The following is a 27745-nucleotide window of genomic DNA, read 5'->3' as shown; positions in this document are numbered from 1 at the left end:
TATCATATAAAAACTGCATTTCTGTATTAGCTAAAGTTTCTGTGACATTAAAAACTGTTTGCACAAACATAAAAAAATGGTAAGGGATGGAATACATTTTTTTTCTTCAAAATATAATACAGTACATCAGCAAGTGTTCCACTTTGCAGTCCACTTCACCGCGAGAAATCCACTTTAGCCACCCCCAAGAAATCCAATTTTTAAAAATGTGCATCCAAACACCATTAAGAGTTTATTGTTATTCTAAAGAAGCAGCCACTTGAACACCAAGCCATGCGTAGCCTAATGCCTTTGACTGCAATGGCCAGCTTGGAGCTCAAAACGCTGTATAGGTTTTCTCATTTTATGAAGCGGAGCATTGACTTGGGAATGTGTAGGAGTGCTGCGAGTAATGTTGCTGGAAGTAATGAAACATGATGGGAAACAAATGTTTAATTGATTTTCATGCCAAGTTATACAGTGCTTTACATTGTACTGAACTCAGTTGTGTCATAATCAGACTAAATTAGCTCAACTTCTCTCATCCTCACATGTTGTTTTTTTTACCAAGTAATAAACAATTTCAGTAGTTTGGTTTTAGATTAATTTGACATAGCAATGTTGGACATTGATCACACCGCCCTTTATAAGATGTACATTTGTGTTGTAATAGATATCAATCTGAAGATAAGCTAATAAACCAATGTTATATTCAGTTGACAAAAAACAATCTTTTCGGTGTTCTCCATTACAGCATCGATTTGAGAACTCACTGTATCCTTTTTCATTCTTGACACACGACAAATTGATTCAATGAGGGGAAATTTTAAAAAATTACAAATACTGAACTTTTTGATTGATTAGGTTGCTGGTGACATCTATAATGCTGATGTTAAATCATAATGAATTTCCCCCCCTCCTGTTTAGCAAGTGGGAGAATCTCACATCATGAGAGATCGATCGCCAATCAACTTTGCTGGGTTGGAGCAGGAATCCAGCTCTCTCCCAGTCACAGAAATAGAGAAGCCGACGATCAAAAAGCGACATTGTTAGAAAGCTACTGGTGCCTGTTCAGCAGCTAAAAATTGTAGCGGAGATTTAAAATCTAAGGACTGTAAAAAGTCCTATTTGTTTTTGACTATTGCGTGATGAGCATTATTAAATGCTGCAAAAACTGGAATAGCAAGATTTAGCTCTTTGTAGAACTACAATGCAGTGGTAGCTTCAAGTCTTACCAAAAGTGTTGCTCATTCTTTGATTTAGAGCAGCTTACTGGAAATTGCTGTTGATGATAATCCAAAAATTTGGAAGCGTGCACCAACATGGATTGAACATCTTTGTTCACTTCCACTGCTGTCACTGCTGAAGCTGCAGGCAGACTACAATTCTAAAGTAGTGCAGAAAACCAATGTGGTCGTTCACAACTTCTTCTGATTGACCAAGTTGAAATTCGACTGGAAAAATCCAAGTGAATGGAAGAAAGCACATACTGAGCTGTAAAGCGAGATTAGCGGAAATACATAAGACGGCAACGGCAAGGCTAGAGAGTTCTCTATCCAAGCATATTTACAGAAGGTTGAGTGCAAGGAAGAACTGTGGTAGAAAAATTTGAATCAGCAACTGGGAAAACTGCAGCCATGATAGGATGGTCAAGTAAAATCCATTCCAGGAGAGCCACCATGCACAGACACATACTAGACAAATGCCATGTTGAGCCTCTCCTGAACCTAAAGACAACGTCAGAGGATGTTACATGGTCTAAGGAGGAAGGAAATGGGACTGTCGCACAATCGTCCAGAGTCCTGTTTCCTGGAGGAAGAGCAGAGAGGCATAAAATCCATGTTGCTTGAAGTCCAGTGGGAAGTTTCCACAGTCAGTGATGGTCTGGTGTGCCATATGCCGTAGACGCAGCCATCTACCAGGAAATTCTAGACCTCTTCATTCTCCCCCCCTGTTAGCAAACTGTATGGAGATGCAGATTTTATTTTCCAGCAGAACGTGGCGCCTGCCCACACTGCCAAATGTACCAAAAGTTGCTTTGATGACCATGCATGCAAGAGTAGGCTCAATCAAGTACTGAATGTCAAAAATATGTTCTTGGCATCCTTTTTTCTATTGTTTTGATGTGCTATTCTAATTTTCTGAGACATTAAATTTTGCGTGTTCTTCGCTTGTAAGCCATAATCAGCAAAAACTGCAAAAAAAAAAAAAAAATACAATTAATAAAATAAAATTTTAAAAAATGTGTAACGAATTTTTGTAAAATAACTTTCACTTTCTGAGAGGACTGGCGAGAAATATTGCACTTTTATGCAATATTCAAATTTTTTGACATATAACTGTATATATAAGTCTCTGAAAGTTTACTGTTTTGACTGGCCCCTTTAAACCAACCCGTTTTGCATTTGCTTTCTGTCCATGAACCCTACGAGTATGGGAATCATTTTCTTTTTTTGCAGAGGAATTTTCACCTCAGTCAACAACTTTATTTACACCTCCTTCCACTCCCGTGGCAATTAAGGCCACAGCTCGAGGCAGCAGCAAGGACAAATGCTTGAGCGCGGCCTTGGCTCCGTATGTCCATGTGTTTATGCATAGCTGAAAGCGGTATTCCTGATCTCGGAATTCCAAATAAAAGTCTGCACACACAAACACAGGGACGTTTAGAGTTGCAGAAATATGAGACGGTGAAACAGAAGATGGGAAATTTTGGAAACGAGCTTATAAAACAAATGTTACTTTAATTTAGTCCTCGGGCCGCCTCGTGTCCCCGAGCCCCAGCTCTAGGTCAGCACCTCCCCACAGTCCTATCAGAACTTCACAATTAGTTGATTGAACCTTCCTTGAGAGAGCCATCTGTCTGGGCACACTCTGGAACTGATGTCCTCACCTGCCCGAGGCAATTAACTCCAAGTACGACTTTGCCCGCTCACGCACCACAACTCTCCTCCCATCTGAGTGGAAAAAGGTTGAACTACGTCGAAGTTGAAGAGGAGGCGGGAAGCGCGCTCCGGGCCCCTGGAGGATGATGGGTAATTACTTCCGTCAGATTTATACTTGCAGTCATGCGGAATCTTGGGTGACTGTCTTCAACCCTCGTGGGCACGGGAAGCAGAAGAGTTCTTCTCTTTTTTGGGTGGGGGTGGGGGGGAGGCCATCTCAGGTCAGCTGAGAAGGCAGGGTGGGAAGCGAGGAGAGGGCAGCTGGTGGCATGAAGAGAAGGTTAGATGATTAATTAGAGGAGCAGCTCAGGGTCAGCCTCCATTGTTGGGGTGAGGGGTCAAATGAGTGCGGCATTGAGTGCCTCACCTGATGCATTGCTTCACCTCCCGTCCTCGGCTACGCAGGAAAGATGAAGTTGTAACTCAGGGCAGCGCAGCGGGAGCAGAGAAGAGCAGAGACAAGATGAGGACATTGGGGACAAGAAAAAAATAAAAAATTAATTAAAAAAAATTTAAAAATCTGTGGATTCGGAGTGTATCAGCTGACATTTCAATTAAACTGCCGTCACACAGGTGCCAAGAGGATTGTTGACTTCACATCTGGCACAGACACATTTTTCCACGCAAAAGGATTTAAATTACCTTAAGAAGTGTTGAAAATTTGCTCAGCCAAAGCAAGAAAAGAAGTGCCAGGGCACTCTGACAGAAAAAGAAATGCGTCCAGGAATGCAGGAGATGCCGCCGAAATGCACTTGTTTGTTCAGAAACGAGGATAAATCAGCCTAAAAAGAAATCAAGATTTACCTTCATGCACATTCAGAAAGCAGGACACTGGGAAAAAAATACATAAATAAAAATAAATTTTACCAGCAAATGTGAGGGACATTTGATGAATTATGTTTGGGTAATAAACAACCTAAAATAATGCATTATTTTATGACTTGCTCTTATTAAAATGTTTCAGAAAACTATGATGGTTACACCCTTGAATTATTTAAATTTAAAGGGCTGCACAGTGTGGCGCAGTTGGTAGAGCTCTTGCCTTGCAGTAAGAAGGTTCTGGGTTCGATTCCCGGCCCCGGTCTTTCTGCATGGAGTTTGCATGTTCTCCCTGTGCATGCGTGGGTTTTCTCCGGGTACTCCGGTTTCCTCCCACAGTCCAAAAACATGACTGTCAGGTTAATTGGCCTCTCCAAATTGTCCCTAGGTGTGAGTGTGTGCGTGCATTGTTGTGTGTCCTGTGTGTCTCTGTGTTGCCCTGCAATAGACTGGCGACCTGTCCAGGGTGACCCCGCCTCTCGCCTGGAACGTTAGCTGGAGATAGGCACCAGCAACCCTCCCGACCCCACTAAGGTACAAGGGTGTTAAGAAAATGGATGGATGGATGGCATTAAAAAAAGGTAGAAAAAAACTGTAAAATATTTATTTTATTTTTTTTAGGTGATCAATTGTAATTTTCCCCAAATACAAAGTTATTTGAAAAATACATCAGTGGTATTGTGCTTTAGGGGTTATCTGATGTCAATTGGCGTGCTTTTTTTGTCTGTCGGCCATATTGGATTTAACAAAAATTATTTCTTGCATTTGCAGCTGATGGCCAGTAGTTGATGGTGTATTTTATGATACATCAGTGTCCACTTCAGTGGTCTGTGTGCATTTATAACATAAAAATCCACAAGAAGCACAAGAAAATGGCTTTTAGAAAGCTGTCCACTGTAGTGACCACTATGCATGAAAGGGTTAAATTTCTTACTTATGAAAGTGATCTAAGATTCAACGGTGGGACAAAATTGCACAATTTATGCAGCCTGGTCAGCCTGTGCTCAGCAGTAAACGGCAGGCATCGGTTTAACACACGGGCACCTGTACATGTATTAAAGCAATAGAAAACTTTTTCGAGCAGTAACTTATTTGGGGCTCCTTTTCTGCCGTCATCCTCAGCAAGTAGCAATTAAAAAGCCTCTGGCTACTAATCACACTTTCAAGTAAAATCAAGCAATAAAACAATCTGACCTACTTTCTTGATGGAGCTAATAATTATATGACAACAGTGAAATGTCATTTTTAGATGATCAGTCATTTAACGTGAGATGGCGGGCTACGGAGACAAAGACCCAACCCGTCCAGAAACTGCACTGTATTTCGTGCTTGTAGAAATGCTCGAGCTGATGGTAGTTTGGGAAACAGTTTGACAGCAGCTTCACCAAAGCAAAGTGTAACGTTACCGAGCATTACTTTGCATGTTTTTGGTTTTCCGAACGTCCTCCCAGGACGGTTCTCCCTCTCGCCCATTGAAGTTGGCCGGGGGAGATGATAGATCTGTGAGGCCACACCCTGTCTCTCCTCCCAGTCTGCGTTTCTCTCCTTCCTGCCCGGGGAGAGCAAACCCTGAGAGCATTGTGGTGCTATAACGCTGTTTTTCATACCTCCTGTGTAAACATCCCTGACAGTCGTATACGTCTTTGGACCAACCCTTTATTATTTCTCATACCCTCTCTCCGACTTTCCCCTCTCTATCATAGGAAAATGTCGCTCTGTACACTGCTGTGAGGCGCTGATGTCCTTGAAGAAAACAATGAAGACGTACAGAATGCTAAGAACCGCATGGCCATTTCATTGATAGCAGCGGTGAGCTATCAATCTCTGAAACAGATTGCCTATCAGTTGCACGGCTCTGTCCTCGACATGTCTTCTACCAGCACAGAGGTGACCTTTTAAAAGATAATGCGCGGTAAAGATGACGGTAAATTCTTCATTCAATTTAGAGTAAATTAGCTTTTACCCATTAAACAGAGGAGAGGCATATCTCTAATACTTTGATAATTGCGATTATTACTATTACAGCAGATTATTCACGTCGCCACATTATTTAATACATTTTACAGGAAGCTAATGAAGGCTTGAATTAAATGTAAAATAAATGATTAGGCTATGACCAGCGTTCCCATTGTTCCGTCCCGCTTATCGAGCGCCTCGTGTTGGCTTTTTACAGCACAAGAAAGAGCAGCTGTGTCAATCCTCATTAATTCTCCTTGTGAATTAGAGGCAAAGTAGATGATAGGAAATTAATGTCTGCAAGGAGACACTTAAATTATTCAACAGCAACAGGATTACGATGGAATATCCCCACACTTTCTTCTTTTTCCATTCTTCCTTTTCTTTCCAAGTCTTTCACATACCTTAGTCTAATTTGGTGCTCCTTACTTCGTTTCTATCGTTTCAGCATAATAATAGATATTACATGCTCAAATTAAATCCTGCGTAAAACTATTGTTGTCTACAAAGTTGGTCTTGCTGTTATGCATGTATAGTCTTACTTTGAATTATGTGACTATTACAAATATGACAAATATTAGACGTTGACAAATATGAAGTTTTGTCAAATTTGTAAGAGCAAAGATAAGTTTGTTCATAAATGTGTGTTCGCATCGATAAAGTTAACACCAGGCAGCCACAAGGTCATAAAATCCATATTCCACTTTTCCTATTAACATTAAGTGCCTGGTCCTAAAGCATTAAAAGTAGGTTATTTTGTCACTTCTACCCTTCTGTAGATGTGAGTACGTTCATGCATGGTTGTCTTTCCAGAGTGTCTCCATGTTGCCCACTGATAAGCTGGCAACATGGAGACACATTACATTTTTGCTGCCATCTTTTGTTTAATGTGTAAGGCCATTTTTTTAAATTCTAGTTGTAATTAAATCACTGTTTTATAGAAATGAAAACATTTTAGACATTAATATGTGAACATTTATTTTGAAACAACTTAACATGTAATAGTGTAAAAAAAAAAATTCACATGACTCCATATGTTCCTTAAGTTAAATATATATCTCTAACATTTTCATCCCAATCTTTAGTGTAAAACTCAAAAGAGCAAAAATCAATTTTAGTGCAGACATCTGTTTATGTTCAACACATTGTGAAAACCAGATGTGTTTTCATATCAGTCACAGCTCACTGGCAACCAGTCAAATACAGGATACAAAACCCTCTTTGAGTGAATGACAACAATAGGTGGCTCAGGTTATACTAAATAACTCACTGATACATCTAAATAAAAAAACACAAACTTTAGACAAGATTACTAACTGAAGTAAATTCGGTTCTTCTGTGTCTCAAATTGGTGATCATCTTCACTTCAGCTCCTGCTTTACTTGTTCTTTTTTTTTTCATTTAAGGCTAATCTTCATGTTACATCAAAGAGAAACAGAAATATCCCCCAGCGGTTGTCTTGATTCGAGTCAAAACTACAGTAGATCACATGCTATTCTGAAACGTCTTGGGCTTGATGGGCTTTGAAGAAATCTGACAGTGTGAAGGGAATTACCTGGTTTAGACCTTGAGGGATTCAACAAGGGATCTATTGAGATAAAAAAAAAAATACATACACATACACACACACACACACACACACACTGATTTAAGGGTCTATATAGTGAATTTCTGATTACCTTCTGAAGTTTTGTGGCTAAGGTCAAATGGGCTAACCAATAACATTGCTATTTGGTTGACCTCTTGATTCCTCTGGTAAAAGGCAGTACTTTGGAGGAGAGCAACATTTCTCTTGGATGGTTATTTAATGTAAGATAAATAAATCACCATAGAGATAATAAATTTTAATACTAATCCCTAAACCACCAAAATTCCTAATTCTCCCATTGGTCAATTTACGGCAGATGTGGAAATTTTTTAAATCTCCGAACTATATATTTTATTTTTCAGTATTATAATACTATAGTTTTTTAAGATTCTCTGAAAGTGAAAACACTTGCATACAATTAGGTGCTATTTTGAAGAGGGAGACAGACTGTAGGTTAATCTTATTCTCTCTTCACTTTTCAAAATCTGCTTTAAAGATTTAGCTATAATCAGCAAATTATACCAGGAAATGAAAACTATTTTACTAGTGATCAAATCTTTGACCCTTTTTGCCAGGCTAAGAAGAGGGATCCCAAAAATGTCCTTCTTTTTTTCCATTTGTGAATGACAAGCAGATAAAAAAAAAAAATCCAACGCCATCGAAGACGAGCACAACTGCAGTATTTTTTTTTTTATCCAGCTTTGTGTCTATACCAGAGAAATCACTCCTTTGCAGTAATAGTAGTAACAGTGAGGCTAGGTGCCAAACTAGTCCAAAGGTTAGGAAGGTCACAAGAGGACAGCCGTCTTCCAGAGCCTTCTCAACATCTCCAGTTTAATAAGATGAACCCAGACAGAGGTCAAGTCACCAGAAGACAAACCCACGCCATATTTTGAAATCATACTTCATTTCCTCCCAAAAAAAAAAAACCCTGAGAATCAGCAAAAATGAAATGTTAGCCTGAGGATTTTAGTTTGTAACAGCTCTTCAATAGTTTAAACAGAATAGGTTTATCTAGAGGCACTTGAGTTTTCAAAAGCTCGTTTCTAAAAAAAAAACCAGACATTTTTACATGTTCACTTTAAGCACTCTTAGCAGAGAGCGGCATTTTTCTCTTTCCACCTCTAGTCAACATTTCACGACCCACAGATCAGCGTGAGGAGGTCATAGCAACTGGATTGTTTCACTCTCAACCATTCGAAATGTCCTTGTCTGCAAAGGACTCATCAACTTCTGTCTGTTTCTCCCTTGTGGGAAGAAAAGACAGATAAGTAACTAGTGGCTTCTTTAATCCGATCAGATTAACAGTTTATTTGTGTGCGAATGGGACAAAAACTGTTTGATGAATTTATCCCAGTAACAATTTCTCTTTGACAACAGTAGACACTTGATTTGCACAACATTGTACTAAAAATGGAGAAGGGATGAGTCACATTACATCCTCTATTACTCTGAATAAGAACATGATTCACTGATGCTTGATTTTCTAATGTTAAATAAGTGAGTTTAAAGGTAGTATGTCTTTCCAGCTTGAGTTTAAGACAGAAATATGTGCCTGTTCTGTGAACTACACACACAGACACAGACCCTCCTAAACACCAAACTCACACAAGCTCCTAATAAATTATTGCCCAAGCGTTAGGCTATCTCCATATCCATGACGCAGCTCCAGCCTGCAGTAAATAACCTTGTGTCCCCACATTAGCAGGGTAGCAGTGTTCCCCTTTTTTTTGTTGGCACACACCCAGACAAAATAAAAATAAAAAAAACAACAGGCAGCATCATCTGAGCCCGGGCCTCATCATCATAAATCTATTGACACACAGAATGCCAGCAAGGAGGGGCCAGCTAATTATTTCAGGGTGAATAGGTGGGCATTGAGGTGATACCGACACACAGAGGCAAGGGATCGAAGATGCCACTGACAAGCTGGAGTGGGTTCACATAGAGGGTTCTCCACAATGTCACTGTTGAATATTGGTCAATTCAAGTTATGAGAATTACACATGCCACACACACTGTGACTGATAAAACATGTCTTCAACTGCTAATTGTTGTAATTTCAGGAATTATTATGGTGTGTTCGCACAGAAAGCGTCTGGTTTACATTCAAAGTCTATGCGGAAGAATGTCGACGGCCGTCGAGGAGCGTTTCAAGCGTCTGTCTAGAGAGGCGCAATTTGAACCGTTTGAAGCGTCAAGCGCGTCCGACGGACAACAGCGGCTAGAGCTGACGCGCCTGAAGCGCCTCCACGTAGGTTTTGAACGTAAACCAGACACGCGAAACGCTAGGTGTAGAGCAAAATGTCAAGGGTCTGCATTCAGAGTGTGTCGAACTTGAAGTGTCGCACGTGTTTTTGACACGCTGTTGCACTGAGAGGTGTGGTGTGGAAGGAAAACTCAGCAAAATTGGCTGTACCATAAACAAAGTGATTTATTAGGCCTTCAGCACAGCATAATTCACTCACGAGACAAAATGGCAGCTCTTAAGCTTCAGCCAGCAGTCTCTTTAAATACTGTTGTCCCCGCCTTCTCAATTAACTGCCCAGCTAATCAAACTCCAGCAAACATGGCTCCTTCTATATAAGCGCTGGGTTTGAGGCGGGCCTCCTCCTTAGTAAGTTCCAAGATGGCCGCTACAAGGACACACCCAAAAAGGTAACAAACATTTCACAAACAAAAGGATCACATACACACATTCTAGAACTTAAATGTTACAGAAAATCGTATTGCTTCTTAACACACGCCTAACACGTTTGGTGTGAACGCACCATTAAAGGCATCTCATCTGGTTAATGTTTGACTCTCCCTGTTTTGTGAAGGAGTTACTCCGGCTGCATGGCGCATAAAGTAAGGCATCACTATTGACTCTCTATCAACCAAAATCTATTCAGCTGTTTGCAGCTGTTATTCTTGTGTGCTTCCTAATGAGGATGTTTGCCTGATAGGCCACTGAACATCTTTAAACATCTAAATAATAAAAACAATCACAACTTAATGACTGAATTATAGGGAGGATGTAAGACCCTAAAATGTTTTATCATTGCCAGTAAAGTTTTGGTATTGTACCGACATGTAATGGTTTGTTTGTTTTCAGGGAGGCGTCGTTTCTGCTGCACTGTTGGTGTTCATTAAACTTGCAATGTGTTACAGAGGGATGAACGTTGGGGCATCTGCTGGAGGGAGGTTGCTGGCCGCCCAATTATTGTTTGACCTCAATAAACTTTCTTAACCATATAAATATTTACCAGACACTGTTTCTTCTCAAAGTGTCTTTTTTTTAATACAAATTCCTGAAGCACAGCCTTAAGGCATTTTAAACCGTGGTTGCTTTGTTAAATATGAGAATTTCGGTTTGTATCTAACAAATGTGTATTTAAAGCAAAGTTGTATGAAAATGCCACCCCACAAAATAAAATAAAAAATAATGAAAACAAAAAAGCAATTTGAAGGTAAAAAAATAAGTTGGGAGACATTTAAAAAAAATGTTATTTAAAATTACTAAATTAATTGAAAGCCAGTTGAAAGTTCAAATGAAAGAAAAATAGAAGTGATGAGACTGTAGCATCGTTCTGTATGCATAAGTGTTGTTAATTATAGCAATTTCTTATAAATATTGGTCGCAAAAACCACAGTTTGTCCTCCAGGTGCTGCACACAAAGACGACAGGGCGGTGTTGGTAACGGAAACCCTTCTCACCCCTGCTGCTCGACCTGGCCAAGGTGATGCCTCTGCATTTTTATTGGCCCCACATTTATAACCCGAGCCTGAAAAACAGCAGTCAACTTTCCATTGCTTGACTCGATTAAAAACACAGATTGGTCTTTATCTTTTCTATTTATGAAAATAAAACGGGAGAGTACAAGTTTCAGTTATTAGCTTTAGAGAGCAATTAGCCTTTCACATGGAACCAGGCAGGTTTGTTCTGTCTGATTATTCAGTTCTAGTTTTTAGTTTTCTTTGATGATCTGAAACATTAAAGCACAACAGAAAAAGCAAAGTAAGAAGAATTTTTTTAAGGGGACTAAAACTTACTGTACGTATGAACCTAGCATCTTTATTTTTTGAGAAAACATTTCAACCATGTTGGATCTTAGACGAATTTTTACTCCATCAGATGACTATAAATGGGACCCTCTCCTAATCTATATTTTGCCAAACTAATAAAAGGCAATCTCTGCTCCAAATGCAAACAAAACAGAAACAAGGTGCTGACTGTAAGTTCTGGATTTCAGCTGCGTCCGAAGCCTAAAACAAACGGTGGTCTTGTCCTGTTTACGCTGAAGATAATGAATAAGGCATGAGCGACATGTGCTGCGCTTTTTCCTATTTTGTTTTCTTACTGCACTTATCACCCTCTCAGTGTTACACTTGCTCATTATTCAATGTTTCAACATCAATAATGCATCAGCACCATGCACATGGGTCCTCATGCAGATCTTCACCACATTTTAAATTGTTCCAAACTTAGCTTTGATATTTTTGCTCAATTCCGTTTCGTCTCCAGATGGAAGCCGCCTTGTTAAATATGGCCCCTTGTTCAATCGCAAGCTAGTGAAATTAGCAACTAGCAATCATCGGTAAGTGGTAAGCAGCTAAAAAAAAAAAGAAAAAAGTAATTATTTCCCCCAAGACTTACTAGAGAGCGCGGAGGAAGATATTGGAAATTACTAAGCTGGTTAAAACAAAAGAACATGAACTGAATGCAAAAGGCTGCTGCTGAATGATGGAAAAGTAAATGAAAATTACATGCCAACAAGTTTTCTATTTGAACTTTAAATGGTTTTAAATTGTCAAAGTCAGAGTTCGTTTTCAGATGCATGCTACATTTCATGATGCACATTTTCTTCTGCTCCAGTTTCCATTCCATCTTCCCTGCCTTATGAGTATCTAAATCATTTAGCATGAAACTTGCTCAAGTTCCATCCATCATCACTGAATATACGGCCGACAGTATTTCTTTATTTTCTTGTTCTGTGCGTGACATTGGAGGTTGTTTTTAAACATTCATCTTCACCAGCTCTCGGCAAACTGAAAAATCTTTTTTAGCTAAAAGCTGGTGAAGACTTGTCACAAGAGAAAAAAAGGGGTATAGTGGTCATAAAGTAAACACTGTATTTGTAAAGACTACAGTTCAAATTCAATTAAAACAATTCTTAATCGATCCCAAGAGATCAATAAATTAACTGGAAATAAACCAACACACCATTTGACACTTAAATAACCATTTGGAGCAACACTATGTACATATACACAGTGTATACATAAATATACACAGTATATAACAAAAAAGTGAGGTTCAATTCATTCCTCTCCACACAAAAGTGTAAGCTTTGACAGATGTTACTGATAAACCCCCTAATAAAAGTTTTAATTTCCCCAAATAATATTCTTTCTACTGAAGAAATTATCAATTTAAAGGCTGGTTAACTTCTGTTTTTAGTTTTTTTTTCCATTTGTTTTTTTTTTTAACCAACAGTGAATGAATGAGGCGAATGCCTGCAGTGTGAGCATCTGTTCAGATTTCTGTCTCAGTATAAAATGTGGCGGGTAAATTCGTTTATAATTTCTTATTAAAAGGAGACTGTCTGAAACTGATTTTAAGAGTTATTATATTTCTGTAAAATGACAAGAGCTCCAAAATGTGAAACAAAACAGGCAACTATTCATCAAGCAAGATGGTTGCCTAGGTGAATTAGTGATAGGTGCCATTACTGTACTGGAGATTCGTGTCAAGCAAAACGTAATTGAACTGAAGAAGTATTCAGTTCCACACGCTAAATATTTAGCATGTTTATGCAAAAGATTTTCTATTCTTTAGCGTGAAAGAAGCTGAAAGTCATCGTTAAGACCAGAAAACAGGTAAGGGAAAAGCCATGGAGATTTTAAAGCAGGAGTATAAAACAGTATTCAAAGCTCTGAACACAAAGCAACATTCAATGCATCATTTGATCATGGAGGAGTGTGGCACCGCTCCACATCTGCCAAGACATGGCCATCCACCCTAAATGACTGGCTGGACAAGAAGGGAATAAATCAGAGAAGCAGCCAGTAGTCTCTGTTAGACAAAAGGGTGATAATAATAAATGCTAGCAACATTTTTCACATTTTCATTTAGAAAATATTTTTAAAACCACATCCAACGTTCTCTTCTCCTTGACAAATATGCCTTACTTCCTGTTGGCGTATGACATAAAATCCCAATGTAATACATTAAAGTTGTAACATGACAAAATGTGGAAATATTCAATGGACACACAGGATTTTGCAAGAGGCTGCATCCGACGCTAGTCTCTCAGACAAATCAGGACCATTTAGCCTTCACAGGAATTTCAGCAAGGCCCCCCGCCCGATCCACATTTGGAGGGATATTCGTCAAAACCGAGAGCAAAAAATGCAAAGCAGCTCCACTTGTAGCAACATGTAAGGCAAAAAATATCCCTAAATATAGATTTAGCAGTGAGTCAAAAAATCTCTTCTTTTCAGTGCTGGCATCATGTGGCTGTCCCCCACCTGGTGTAGTCATGCACCAGTGGGTCGGCTCAGTTGGGGGCCGAGAGAGCTCGCAGACTCAACCCAGATGCTGATGGAGTAATACCGCTGCCGCTCTGATTACGTTCACGGGGGAGGCAATGACAGACAAGTGAAGGCAACCTGCTGTGCTGCACGGTGCCAGAACAGAGAGGTGTGCTGCTGTTTATGTCTGTGTGTAATGGGCTTGATGAGCAGAGCGTGAGTGGGCTGTGTGAAGTACCAGAGAGGGTGGGGGCGGCGCAGTGTCTGACTATTAGATTTGTCGCATGATATGACTTGAATATTAGAGGCACGGTGAGAGAGATTTTGCCAGAGACAAAACTGTACCTTACATGATCAACCACAGGGTACACAAAGGAGGCGATTTCAACATTTGTGGGATTGTCTACTCTCGGAGGCTTAGATTTGGATTGGAAAGTAAATTGGACATGAAAGTCACGACATTTTACACACCGCAAGTACAATGGATATAAAATATATACACACCCTTTGTCTCTATATCGAATGAATTAGACCATAAATAATATTGCTCCGTCATAAACCTTTCATATGACATATATGCCGTTTTATTCAACTGAAAAGAAAATAAGCCGAATTGAAAAATGTAACAGATAAAGCATGACAACAACCTGGTTGTATAACTACAAGTGACACTTTGTGGAAACAGATTTTAATACTATTCAAGTCTGCTAGCTTTTAACTATTAGACTGTTCCATATGTAAAGACTTGCAAAGTTCTCCAAATGCCTCAGATTGAGAGGACATCTGTTGCCCGCTTATGTTAACCTATCAGGTATTAGGTTGAATTTAAATTCTTACAAAACTTCAGTTTTCTTCTAGTGAAATCAGTCATCGTCACTCTTCATCTTCACCCTTCTGACAGACATTAGAATGGTGAAGTTTTATCCATATTTTGATTTCGGTATAATCTTTGGTTATTTTGAGCCAATCGGTGCAGTTGGGTCTCATCCACAAGGTTTTGGCCGATCTTAGCCAGGCCTGGATGTTTTCTCTGGATGACAAGGTTGTCCTCTCGCAGGTACACCTCTTACTTAGATCAGACATTAGAAAAATATAGGAGACCATTGAAGAACAGAATCAATAGTGGCCAGAAATGTCAGTATGGATCTTGGCAGTCTCCCTGACCAGTTTCAGTCTTATACCTTTTATTAATTATGTAGAAGCATCCAGTTCCATTGATGCCACCGTTGTCTAAAAATATATTTTTCTTTTTATTTCTTCACTGTGCCAAGATATAAAAAGTGGAGGATGTTTTTTGTATTCTCATCCTGACTGATACTTTTATATGAGATCATATCGATCCTTTATAACCCTTCTGCCAGCTATGGCTTATGTAGCCAACAGACACAATTGAGCAAAATGTCCTAAAACTTCTTCACGGATAGCTGGACATTATTTCAGGTACGATTACGGTCATAAGAATGCCGAATGCTTGAACTGAAAGCAAAACCAATGAAGTTGAAGTCAATTAAGTATTAGTTTAAGAGTGTCCTTACTGTTGCAACAAGGTTACAGGAGTTTATTTAATCCTCTAACAGATTTGTTTTTCAGATGAAATGCATGGTGCATACGTCACATTAAAGGAACAGACAAGCAAAGATTTTACCAGGGATGTGTGTAGACTTTCTACGTCCAAAGCCCTTTAACATATCCATCCATCCATTTTCTGTACACCCTTGTCCCTAGCCGGGTCAGGAGGGGTGCTGGTGCCCATCTCCAGCGAACGTTTCAGGCGAGAGACGGCCCTGGACAGGTCGCCAAGTCTGTCGCAGCCCTTTAATATATTCCTGTAAAAATCAAGCTTGCTTTATTGAAATGGCACAGCAGGATGTAGAATTACTGGCACTCGTTCTCATGGTACATCCTGTTCTCTGACCCACCAGACATTTACCTGCTTCTGTTTCTGTGTAGTGTCCGAGGCGGGGGTGTCTAATATGGGTTACTGGTAGTGAACCAGGACTGGTGACCCGTTAAAGATATACAACCTTAATTAGTTGGTTTTTTTTAACTATCACCTTCTCTTCATGTCGGGGATGGCATTTATTTGCCTAACCCTATTTATAACTTCATCTGAATCCATTAAAACACATTGGGAGAGAATGTTGCCACAAAGCTGTAATTGAACATAATGAGGTTTGGCTGACTAGTTGCTGGTTGATAACATGCTTGGTAATAACCCACACTTCTTATTGGATTCTATAAATAAAATTCAGTAGTCCCATACATCGACTTTCAACCACTTCCAGTGATTTACAGAATTGATTTATGTGACATCTGATCAAAATCTGACCCGACAGAGCTGGACTCCAGGATGTCAATTGGCCTCGGGTACTTTGGATTTTAGATTTAAACACTAAACCCTAGATCCTTCCATTTTCGCTAACATTAGTGTCCAGTTTTAGTGCCAAGAACACAAAGTTATTCTCCAGTGTCCCTCCAATTTAATGAATACATCTATTACAAGAAACTAATGCAGGTGATAAAATGAAAGAATTATACACAGCACCCTTGTATTTAAGGCACTGAATGAGTTGAGAACCACAACTCAGGAATATTTAGGGAAAATGTCAGACACATCACTTGCACATTGCTCAGGCGAATGCTGTAAATATGAGTTAAAAGCATTAACCAGGTAACACGTGGAGTACGTGTCAGAATAAATGAGAACAATAATCATCGTCCTGATCATCTGATTCTAAAGAGCTCATAACATTTTTCTCACTTTTTCAGTGTCAGATCAGTTACAATAATCAAAATTAAATAGGGTTTTTTTAATATAAAAAGAATTTATATATTTTTTTTTTCAAATTAAATTTTGAATAGGCAACGGCTGGAAGGCTGGGGATCAAGAAATGAACGTAACAAAATAACTAGACATAAGAAATGCAATAAAAACTAGAGCAACTATGAAAATGTCTAGACATGAGAAATAAATATAACTGGAATCACTAGGGATGAAGTACAGTAAAAATGGAAAGAAAGCAGGAATAACAGAAAGAACTAAGGAACACAAATAATAGCAAAACCCAAAACACACACCCCAAGATGCAAATAGTGAAAAATAAAAGGTTCTGTATCTTGTTACATACATATTTGTTCTAGCTTTTTTACAGTTTTGTTTCCCAGTCAAATATCTATCTCATAAGTCACCTATACATACTGAGTACAGACCAAAGGTTTGGGCATAACTACTCATTCAATGACTTTCCTTTATTTTCACGACTATTGACATTGTAGATTCACACTTAAGGCATCAAAATTATGAATTAACACATGTGGAAATATGTACTAGACAAAAAGTGTAAAACAACTGAAAATATGCCACTCTGAAAAATTGGGAAAGCAAAACAGAAACAGAAAATTGGGAAAACTTTGAAAATGTCCCCATGTGCAGTCGCAAAATCCATCAAGCGCTACAAAGAATCTGGCTCACATCAGGACCCCCCCAGGAAAGGAAGACCAAGAGTTTGTGGAGGATAATTTCATCCGAGTCACCAGCCTCAGAAATCGCAAGTTAACAGCAGCTCAGATTAGAGACCAGGTCAATGCCACAGAGTTCTAGCAGCAGACAAATCTCTGCAGCAACTGTTAAGAGGAGACTGTGTGAATCAAGCCTTCATGCTAGAATAGCTCCTAGGAAACCACTGCTAACTAAGGACAGGCAACAAGCAGAAGAGACTTGTTTGGGCTAAAGAACACAAGGATTGGACATTAGACCAGTGGAAATCTGTGCTTTGGTCTGATGAGTCCAAATTTGAGATCTTTGGTTCCAACCACCGTGTCTTTATGCGACACAGAAAAGGTGAACGGATGGACTCTGCATGCCTGGTTCCCACCGTGAAGCATGGAGGAGGAGGTGTGATGATGTGGTGGTGCTTTGCAGGTGACATGTTGGGGATTTATTCAAAATTAAAGGCATACTGAACCAGCATGGCCACCACGGCATCTTGCAGCGGCATGCTATTCCATCCGGTTTGCATTTAGTTGGACCATCATTTATTTTTCAACAGGACAATGACCCCAAACACACCTCCAGGCTGTGTAAGGGCTATTTGACCAAGAAGGAGAGTGAGGGGTTGCTGCGCCAGATGACCTGGCCTCCACAGTCACCCGACCTGAACCCAATCGAGATGGTTTGGGGTGAGCTGGACCGCAGAGTGAAATCAAAAGGGCCAACAAGTGCTAAGCATCTCTGAGAACTCCTTCAAGACTGTTGGAAGACCATTTCAGGTGACTACCGCTTGAAGCTTATCAAGAGAATGCCAAGAGTGTGTGAAGCAGTAATCAAAGACAAAGGTGGCCACTTTGAAGAACCTAGAATATAAGACATATTTTCAGTTGTTTCACACCTTTTTGTTAAGTATATAATTCCACATGTGTTAATTCATAGTTTTGATGCCTTCAGTGTGAATCTACAATTTTCATAGTCATGAAAATGAAGAAAACTCTTTGAATGAAAAGGTGTGACCAAACTTTTGGTCTGTACTGCATATATCACAACATATGATGCGCAGATGAACCTAAAACCAATCATAAAGCTTTAATCCCCAAAACAACTTTCCCTCTCATTAGCTTTGGTCAATTAGTGGGAGTCACTTTCCAAAGCAATCTGGTGCATGTTCCTTATGCCATGCAGCAGCTGGCTGCTGCACGAGAAGCAAGCAGAGAACTACAAGGGCATAAACACATCTAAAGTCAAAAAACAACAAGCTTTCTGATCTGCTTTTAATTTTAGATAGATTAGACAAGATACATAAATAGTACTTTGTTTATGTGAGCATGTAGTTCATTTAACAATTCAATGTGCAGGTTCATCTCAGTAGGCTTCAGGAGTTTCATGTCCTATAGAGATTTAAAGGAACAGGCTACAAAGGGCTCAAGTGCTGCAACATAGACCTCGTGTCGAGGAAAAGAAAATGAATGCTTGACTTTTTGTCACCCCGGCAGTCATCTGACAAATCCGTTTTAGTGACATTGCACTGTTCGCTTCAGATAGACGTGCCGAGAGCTAACCTCCCACCTCCAACACCAATCAGAAAGGAGAACCAGCCTCATTATTCAGGACAATTAGCCAATGGGCTCCGCGTCCTCTGCCATTACTCACGGCTCATTTGGTTCCAGTCAGACGACGGTGCCATGTCCAGTCAGGCTGCACGTCACTCAGGAGAGGTGACACAGAAAGACAAGAGAGGCGGCCAGTTCAAGATCAACTGAGCCTGGAACGCAGCCTTCGCTCTTTGTTTGATGCAGAACGGGTAATATATTTCCTCTGATGAGGAAACATTTCGCTGCTTTTATCAAACATGAGCGATCTGCATGGGGCAACCTTGTAGCACAGCAGGCTCGAGAATGGAAATGACAGCTAGTCATGCTTCTGGCAGAAATCTGTATAAACAGATACACACAAACACACACAGATTAAATTTTGTACGCATGAGTAATTCAACCGCTAACCCTCTCCCGTAGCAGTTTGGCATTAGTGTTTAATCCAACAACCCCACAAATTTGGATGCTCTTGGCTAATTTGGCCTCTTTAAATCCATGGTGGTTTATGTCTACAACTTTGCACATCATTCTTTTTGAAGGGTATCCCACATAAGACAGCTGGGAGCCAGAGAGAATCAAGCACAACGAAACAATACTGCGTGCATGGCGCATTAAGAATAACACAGAACAATAACACCACAGAAATCCATTAAACCTCAACTTGGGTAATAAAAAGCCACAATGCCATTCACAATCAGGGACACTTTTAAAATCTGGTCCGATTGCTTTTGGTGTGGGCATACAATTGCAGCCAGAAGTTAAGAAAGGCTCATCATGGACACAATTATATTTACAGGAATTTGAAGATTTCTCCAAGTTATTTTTTTACATGAATAAATGGTCATACAGCACAAAGCAGCTGCAATGATTCTTAAAACAGCAATTGCAAAAACAAGTCAGACAGGCTCTCTGAATATCTTTGATAATTTTCCTCTGGAACTTCATCTGCTTTTTCATTTATTTTCAATCCTCTACCGCATCCTCTTTAGGAAAATGTTGTTACAACTCCATTAACTCAGAAATATCAATATTTTTGTGTCCAGGCACAAAAAGACTAACCTCACAGGATGAGTCGCCATTACTTCTGCACATAATTTAGCACACACTACTTCAAATTGGACTTTTAGGCTCTTTGTTTCCAACACAGCTGTGACAAATTTGTACCCAATTCCTTTGCAGGATTTTAAAAACAAGGTAAAAACAAATTACAAATAAATTTTTATTACATTTTTACATCAACAAAGGGAATTCCTAAGATCCAAAGGATGATTTGTTATGTAAATGGTTGAAATGACTCTTGATATGCCTCACAGTTTCTCTTTGGTGCATCAGTTTCACATAAAAAAGTTTGTAATTCAGGTTTTGTTTTTTTTGTTATTTTAATAGCTAAAGTAGAAATCTAGGTTGTAAGCTCTACGAAATACACCGATTCTGCATCTTCAAAGAACAACATTACCTTCAGAGGAAGAGCTTCAGAAAGTATGTGGGAATCTGTGGGATTTATAAGCATGAGAAAATATTAAATTACTCCGGTTGCCATTAGCCATGTTGCACCAAATTGTTTATCGACCCATATCTCAGCGCTGACACTTTCTGATGAATGATGTTATTAGGAAAAGGAGGAGCAGCGGGGGTTGGGCATGACAAGCCATTTTATGACTGCCCCAAAACATTGACCATTAATACGCCTGTGCATCTGTGCATAAAGCTTGTATCATGTCCATTCTTCCATGTACACTGGCACGCAGATTGAACATTTTAATGTGAACCCGACACTTGTCTTTCAGTTAACCAGTGCATTCATGCTTGCAGTTTGTCCCTTAATGCATGTTGTTGCCTCTCGTAACATGATGAGGGATAGAGTTCACACTGACGTACAGTACGTATTGACAAGCTTATTTAATCAGGAGCCTGATGAAGTCTGGCAGTGAAGTTTGTCTGTGTTTTTCCATGGCCGTGGGGTAATTTCTCTGATAAACACATACTCTAGTGAATTACTGCAGAAAGTACCCATTTTGAAAAATCCTCTTCTCTTCTGTGCTCTTTGCCAAATGGAAGGGCTTTTAGTCAGGATGACAGCAGCCCTTTCAGTCTGGTTAAGTGTTCAGCCTCCATTCTCAACAGCATGTTAATAATACTAACAACTGAAAGAAGGGCTCGCTCCAGCAAGAGAGCCAAGTTCCAGATTTCTGCTTTTACGATGCATCCTATAATGATGCCAGCAACATTTACTATTGGCACAGGAACCCCGGGGAAGACAAATGATGCCTCAAGCAAACCCATTATTTTGAATTGACACTTTCAGCAGGATAACAAGCACATTTTGATGCTGTAGTGTGAACCAACCGTTGGATTTTGAGCTAGCACTGACGACGTCTCTTTGCTCTGCTGACCTCTTCAGCTGACATGTCGGGTTTCAAAAAGTATCAGACAAAGATGAGATGAATTTTACTATTCACGCCCAGACCTGATTACATCCAAACCTGTAGAATGAAGAAATCACAGATTCTGGTCTGGTGACATGAAACAAGAAGACATACATCTACAATCGTTAAAAATACATTTTCAAAAATCGTTGAACAAAGTTGTTTGCGTCTCTCAGTTAGGAAAGGACTGCAAAACCATAAGGTTTTCAGAGTCGATATCTACAAATGGAGAAATGTTGTACCTTCCCCTGTGCATCTTGTTATATCTGGCAGACTCACAATACTGGTTTTTAACAGCAGTGTGCATTTTTTAGATATACTGTGGTGTGCAGCTATGAAAATATTTTTTGTGTTTTGAAAATGTGCCCTTTATGCCAGTATTACTTTCTTTCATAATATATGTATATTTATAAAATCGCTAGACATAAAATAATTGGAATTAGATGCAACTTTCTTTCTCCACAATTTTGAGTAAACTGTTATTTTTCACATTAAATATTTTGATAAATATTTCTCCAATTCTTCCAGTGCCTTTCTTACTTTATCTCAATGGAAAGGCAAGATTAATATGACGTACTGTCACAACATGGTGACAGTTTTAACAAATATATATTAAAAAAAATATCTATAAAAGTTACATACTGTTGCTTTTACAAAAAGTAGGTTTAATACCTGCTTAATTTTTTTTTCAAAACATACTTTTATTCTGACAGAATACATATTATAACTTATTGAATATGTCTGTACATGTATTGGCTATTGATATGAGATACATGGGCAGTTGCTCAGAGCAACATTAGTAGGGGCAGACGCATTTGACCCAGATAAAAAAATCTACAGTAAATTATTTGTCAGCTGCACCCTTTATAGGTTTTCGACTATTTCTATGCAGTGGAAGAGCTTTTTTCTGCTTATAAAATTTTCGGCATCTTTTTGGGTGCCGGAAAAAGAGGCTCAACCCGGAGGACACTCATCCCAGAACCACCACTGGCTACAATGCTGTTTTACTTCCGAATCTTGTGTCAGGTTTCTCTAATATTTGACGTATTCAGTCAGCAATCTGTAAGGAGTCTCAGCCATAAGCTGAAAGTCCTCCAGGCAGAGCTGCAGTAAGTCTAGGTGACATTTGAGTTGCAGCAGGTTTCAAGTCATTTGACACCTGTCTCATTTACATCTGCTCGGGGCCCATGGGCCGCTGGTTTTTAATGTACGTGTGCTCGGACTCATATGGACCGTGCGTAAGTGAGACAGAGTGGGAGCGAGGCCGTGCCTCACTACACCTACGAAGGATCAGCCGGGGTCGGAGGAGAAAAATGAACTAATAAGCCTTTCCAGTGGCAGAATCTCACCCAATTTATTTCCAAGCTAACAGGCGTTGGTTAATGAGCTGAAGCAAAGCGCCGGCTCTCTTCCTCCTCTCTCACCCTCTTCTCCTGTCCTCTGCTGTTCCGCCGGTGATTCTGCAGACCAAACCAATTACTTCTGAGCGTACCCATTCACGTGCACAAACGTTGACATTTATGAGGCCAACCCCACATGTTCAGTCTCCAGTCTGAAAAGAAGAACACCACACGCTTGCATAAAAACATTCAGATGTGTTGCTCATATGCAGCAACGACGAAAACTTGTCTGTATATGCTAAGCTTTCTGTTTGGTCTGCCATTTACTAAAAGTCATTGGAAGGTTCTACAGTATTTAAGGAAATTGTTGGATATTCATCAGTCTTTATCTGAAAGCTTCACCAGACGTATGAAGTCAAACTGATGTAGCACTTTGCTGACATTTTGGAAGAACAGATTGCATAGTGTTTAGACAGGGGACATAAACTATTTTAGAGGAAATCCTGTAAAAAAAAAAAAAAAAAGTTTTGCATTTTGTCACACTGTTGGTAAGGTGCACAGAAAGACAACCCATTTCAGTATAGAACCAAGTTTCAGAATCACACAATCTGCTTTTCAAGATTCCTTGTCGGACCAAGTGGTTTCTTGGATCATCCTCTAAAGATGTCTACAGCTCCTTATGAACAACCAGTGAGTCTGCAATCATCCTTGGGAGTCTGGAAGTTTTTGGAGCGGTTGGTGGCCCATCATGAATCACTGGACTTAAATTTTGCATGCCTTGTAACCCCCTTAGTTCTGTACATTGAGTTTGGTCATGTTTGTTGAATCTTCAATATTGTTTGTGGTACAAATATTATGCAGAAATTAAGAAAGGTAAAAACATAGGATGTAATTTTATTTTCTTTTTTTTAATTCTGAATGAGAAGAATTTTTTTTATTTTTTTTACTGATACTACTTTTACACTGTTGCTTGAATGAAACCTTAATTGCCAAGACTATAACTCATTTTTGGCTTGACTGCAGATACTTAAATCCACTTATATTTCAGTCAGTATCATCCTGTAATCAATCAAACTTTACATTTCACTGATTAGAATTTACGACCATAATTTGTAGGATTGTTTTGGATCACTGATGAGCTAAAGGCCACTAATTTCACACAGAGGCTAAATCATTTATGTGTAATTAGTAGCATCTTAGACTAACTAAATATGGCAGCACGTCTTTGTAGAGTCGCACCATGTTTATCATTATCCAGACAGATATTTAGAGCGTACAATTTCTCAAGGCAATCCTACCCCACAGCCTGTAAGAAAAATGTTAAATATATCATTTCTAATGATGTAACAAAACACCCTGTTTTTTCATTTATGGTTCTTTCTAACATCATGTATTATTATGAGACTAAGATTATTTTATCTTCACAAATTATATGTATTATGCTTCATTTCTGTTCTTTCTCAATTATTTTTTTTTTTACAACATTTTATAAAGAAAATACGAGACATCAGTAGTGGTAGAGGGTCATATGAGGTGTGTGTAAATGAGAGTACCATCAGGCTGTTTTTCTCACCAATTTCTTTCTCTCTTATGCAAATGTCCCAACTTTTCTTGCTTAGTATACTTTTCCAGTGCACCATCTCTAAAATACCACAACCAATAGATTACATCTGATTACCGTCGTGCTATGGTGCTCAGATCACCCATCAGGCTCCAATAGTATTGAATTTATAGGTGGGGGATTAAAAAAAATCATACTCTGTAAGTAATACAGTAGAAGTGAACAGGGAACAGCTCAAGTGACCTTTTGAGAAAATGCCCGGGGAACCTTCCAGCAAAATCCCACATTCCTGGAACAGCAGTCCCTGACATTATGGATGGGGATTTGCAAATTAATTGCCAGCTATGCTGTTTCCAGACAGGGAATTTAACTTCCCAGCAGCTGTGAATCATCCAACAAACACGCAAAAAAGGAAATTGAAAAACCTTCATATACCCTAAAAATTATTTACTTAGAATTCAGAAGTAATAGAGCGAAAACACATTTATTACCAACTCACTTCACCCTTCTATAAAAAACAGATTAAAAAAAAATCGCATTGATTGTTTCTCATCTGTTCTTGAATTTCCTAAGATTTGGGGCTTTATGTTTGCTTTTGGACTTCTTGTACTCAGGCGTTATCTGAAACTGTAAATAATTAGTTTAAGTCGTGATTTGACAGCGGTGGGACAGCTACTTTTTCCACACAAGGCCAAGTTGGTTTAGATCAATTTTTCCCCACAAGAAATATTTGTAATTTCTTTGTCTACTATTGCAATTTGTTTGATGAACTGAAAAATTAAAGTAAAAATAAAAAGCTAAAACAGAATGAACCTGTAATGGGGGAAACTTTTTCACACAAGACAAGGGTATTGTGATGAACATTCTTCACGTGCATTACATGAATCTGTTTCACAGACAGCGCTTCATTAGTTTAGATTTAGGCCCATAATAAATATATTTCTAGATTTGCCAAAAAATTTTTTTGTTGAAAACAAAAAACAACTAGTTCGGACATATCTACATGTAAACCCTAAAACTGTGTTTTAAATTTTTCTGATTCTCTTAGGATTTCCTACTACTCGCATTGTCTTTAGCTGTTAAAAAGAGCTCTGATTTTGAAAGTTGGAACAAGTCTGGCACACATGTGCAAGGAGGAGAAAAAGACCAAAATTTACCTCTAAATGTCGTCTATTTTCACTTTAGTGCAGATTTCCTGCTTAATGTTCCTATTAGAACATAGATAACCTGAACTTTAAAACAGCACTATGCCTAGATTCATAGCTATTGGCATTGGAGTTTAGTGGGGGTGGAGCGTCGCCATTACATAGCCTAGTGTCTGCTTCTCACAAGCACAGCCTAACCGTTCTGCTAACATGGCTAAACTTTAAAAAAACCACACATAAATTGGCTATAAAACACCGAAATTATACAGTCCTACTATATGTGATTTTGCACGCATTTTATGAAAAATTACCTGCATAAACCGTGGAAGAGATGAGACGAGAAGCAGCGTGTTCTGGTTTGACGCAGCCGCAACACCGTTCACAAGAAGGTTCCCTTCTGATGGCGGACCTACTTCCTTCACACTACACTGCCCCCTTGTGGCGCACTCCACAACCGCATTCACATCAGACTCAACCAAATAAATATTAACAGGTATTTGCTAGAATGATTTTTCCTTATAACTGGAATGCTCCTAATAAACTGCTAATGAACTATTCTCAATATGAAACAAATGTGACTGCACAATTTGTGTGCACGTACACATACATCAGAAAAGGAGCTCATGTTATTTAGAAAAGTATCTAGACAAAACTAATGTTAAATAGCCATCTGGGACATTTATTTTACTTTCTGCATGGAGGCTAATTTAAGTTGCTCTCTGTACTGCCTATAGGTACAGTGGCTTTTTAGGAGTGACATGCTGATTTTTTTTTCATTTAAGCTGGTTAAGCTGGTCACACTGGGCTGGGTGTGTCCTCACTGGGTCGCCCCAAAGCTCTAATGGCTACAACACTCTTGAGGACTTAATTACAACCTGAGCAGTGCTGCGGGAGGCTCTCAAAATCTGTTAAAGCCACTTGCTTTTAATTCCAGTAATTTGTCCCCTTCTAATTGTATAAGTCTGTCTTTGCAAGCAAATGACTTCGGAAAAGCAAATCTGTAAATAAATCTTACAACAGGACTAATATATGGGGGTATATTTTAATTTCAATTACTTCCTGAAGTGTATTTTAAATACATATCCTATCCTCCATAAAATAAATTAGATGAATGTTTGGAGTAGTTCCTTCATTAGACTGTATAATATTGCAATACAAAATCCTCTCTGACATGTTTAACTTCCTGTAGAGACTGACAAATATTCAAATAAAGTCAAATATTAACCCTCAGACAAAGTCTTTCCACTTATTTTTTTTCTAACCAAGAGAGTCATCCAATTTTTGTAGAGCAGAATAAAGAAACAGAAGTACAAAACAAAACAAAAAATCTTCAAAAAAGGGCACCATCACTTTTGAGGGATCTAAAGTGTTTTTTATACACCACGTCTGTATCTAAGCAGAATAGGACAAGTTTGTGATGGCAAATTTGGCAAAATAAGAAATAAGTTTGGTCTGATCCAAAACATGACTTAAAAAAAAAACAAAAAAAAACACACATGGACGCAAAATTAAAGTTTGCGAATGTGACCAGCAGGTGGAGATTTTTAAAAGTGACAAGATGCACCCGAACAGACTTGGTGCACAATGTTGTTAAACAATTTCTTTAAAGTATTTTTATTAAAAACTAGGCTTCTGGCCTTCTACTCGGTCCCTAGAACAAAAAGGAATACATAAGGAAAAAGGACAGCCAAGTTCAATTATTCCAAAAGAAATATACAATGCAAAAGAAATCAGTAAATCCAACAAAAAATACTTCAAACAGTGGAACAAATCGTTGTCATTCAGTTCCAGATGCCCTTCGATGGGGCCAGAGGAGTAACGCCCCGCCCACACAGCCGGCCCAACCAGCAACAGGTTTAGTTGAGAGCGGCCCAAACAAACAAAAGCAAGACAAGACTAGACAGCAGAGCGTCCAAAGCTCTGCAGCTCCAAACACAATCAGGTGCCTGAAACGGAAAACCCATTAACAGTGGATCCAGATAAAAGAAATCAAAAGCTAAATAGCAGGCTTTTAGCTTTTTAGCCTAACACAGCCTAACCCGGGAGGAATCGGATCAGCAGGTGAGGACCAGAGGGAAGCCGCACGCCACAGCAACCCCCAGCTGCACCCGACAACGCCATCACTATTGGTGTAGCACCCAAAAACCAACCATGATCCCAGCCACGGATAGCAAAACTGGTACGATCGCAGACGAGTCAACCGAACACACAAGCCGACATGTAGCCGCCGATCGTAGCAACAGTGGGACAAAGACGCACGCACCCTGCAGCGGCCCGCCCAACTTTAAAGGCATTCGCCCCGCCCACCAATCAACGGTGCCAGGTGCACAGAGTCGGGGAGGGTGGAACACCATCCCACCACACAAAGATGTATCTGAGGTAGCAGAA

The 27745-nt window shown here is 39.3% G+C and overlaps 1 long non-coding RNA gene across 5 annotated transcripts; it reads right to left on the bottom strand.

Annotated features, from left to right (window-relative positions):
* Nucleotides 1-417: 417 nt before the first annotated feature.
* LOC103464850 (uncharacterized) lies at nucleotides 418-25837 on the bottom strand. Of its 5 annotated transcripts, none has more exons than XR_014087399.1 (6): nucleotides 25669-25837; nucleotides 22661-22863; nucleotides 21232-21368; nucleotides 18944-19224; nucleotides 2870-3703; nucleotides 418-1941 (listed from the first exon to the last, which is right to left on the bottom strand). It is a non-coding gene; the product is annotated as an uncharacterized LOC103464850 (long non-coding RNA). The 5 variants fall into 5 exon arrangements; XR_014087401.1 differs by having other exon boundaries at nucleotides 418-3182; nucleotides 3289-3703; nucleotides 25669-25830; XR_533717.3 differs by having other exon boundaries at nucleotides 418-3703; nucleotides 25669-25823.
* Between the last annotated feature and the right edge of the window lie 1908 nt (nucleotides 25838-27745).

This window comes from Poecilia reticulata, chromosome 1 (assembly GCF_904066995.2).
Source record: "Poecilia reticulata chromosome 1, P_reticulata-male-v2, whole genome shotgun sequence".
NCBI lineage: Eukaryota > Metazoa > Chordata > Actinopteri > Cyprinodontiformes > Poeciliidae > Poecilia > Poecilia reticulata.
This window is presented reverse-complemented; position numbering and strand designations above follow the sequence as displayed.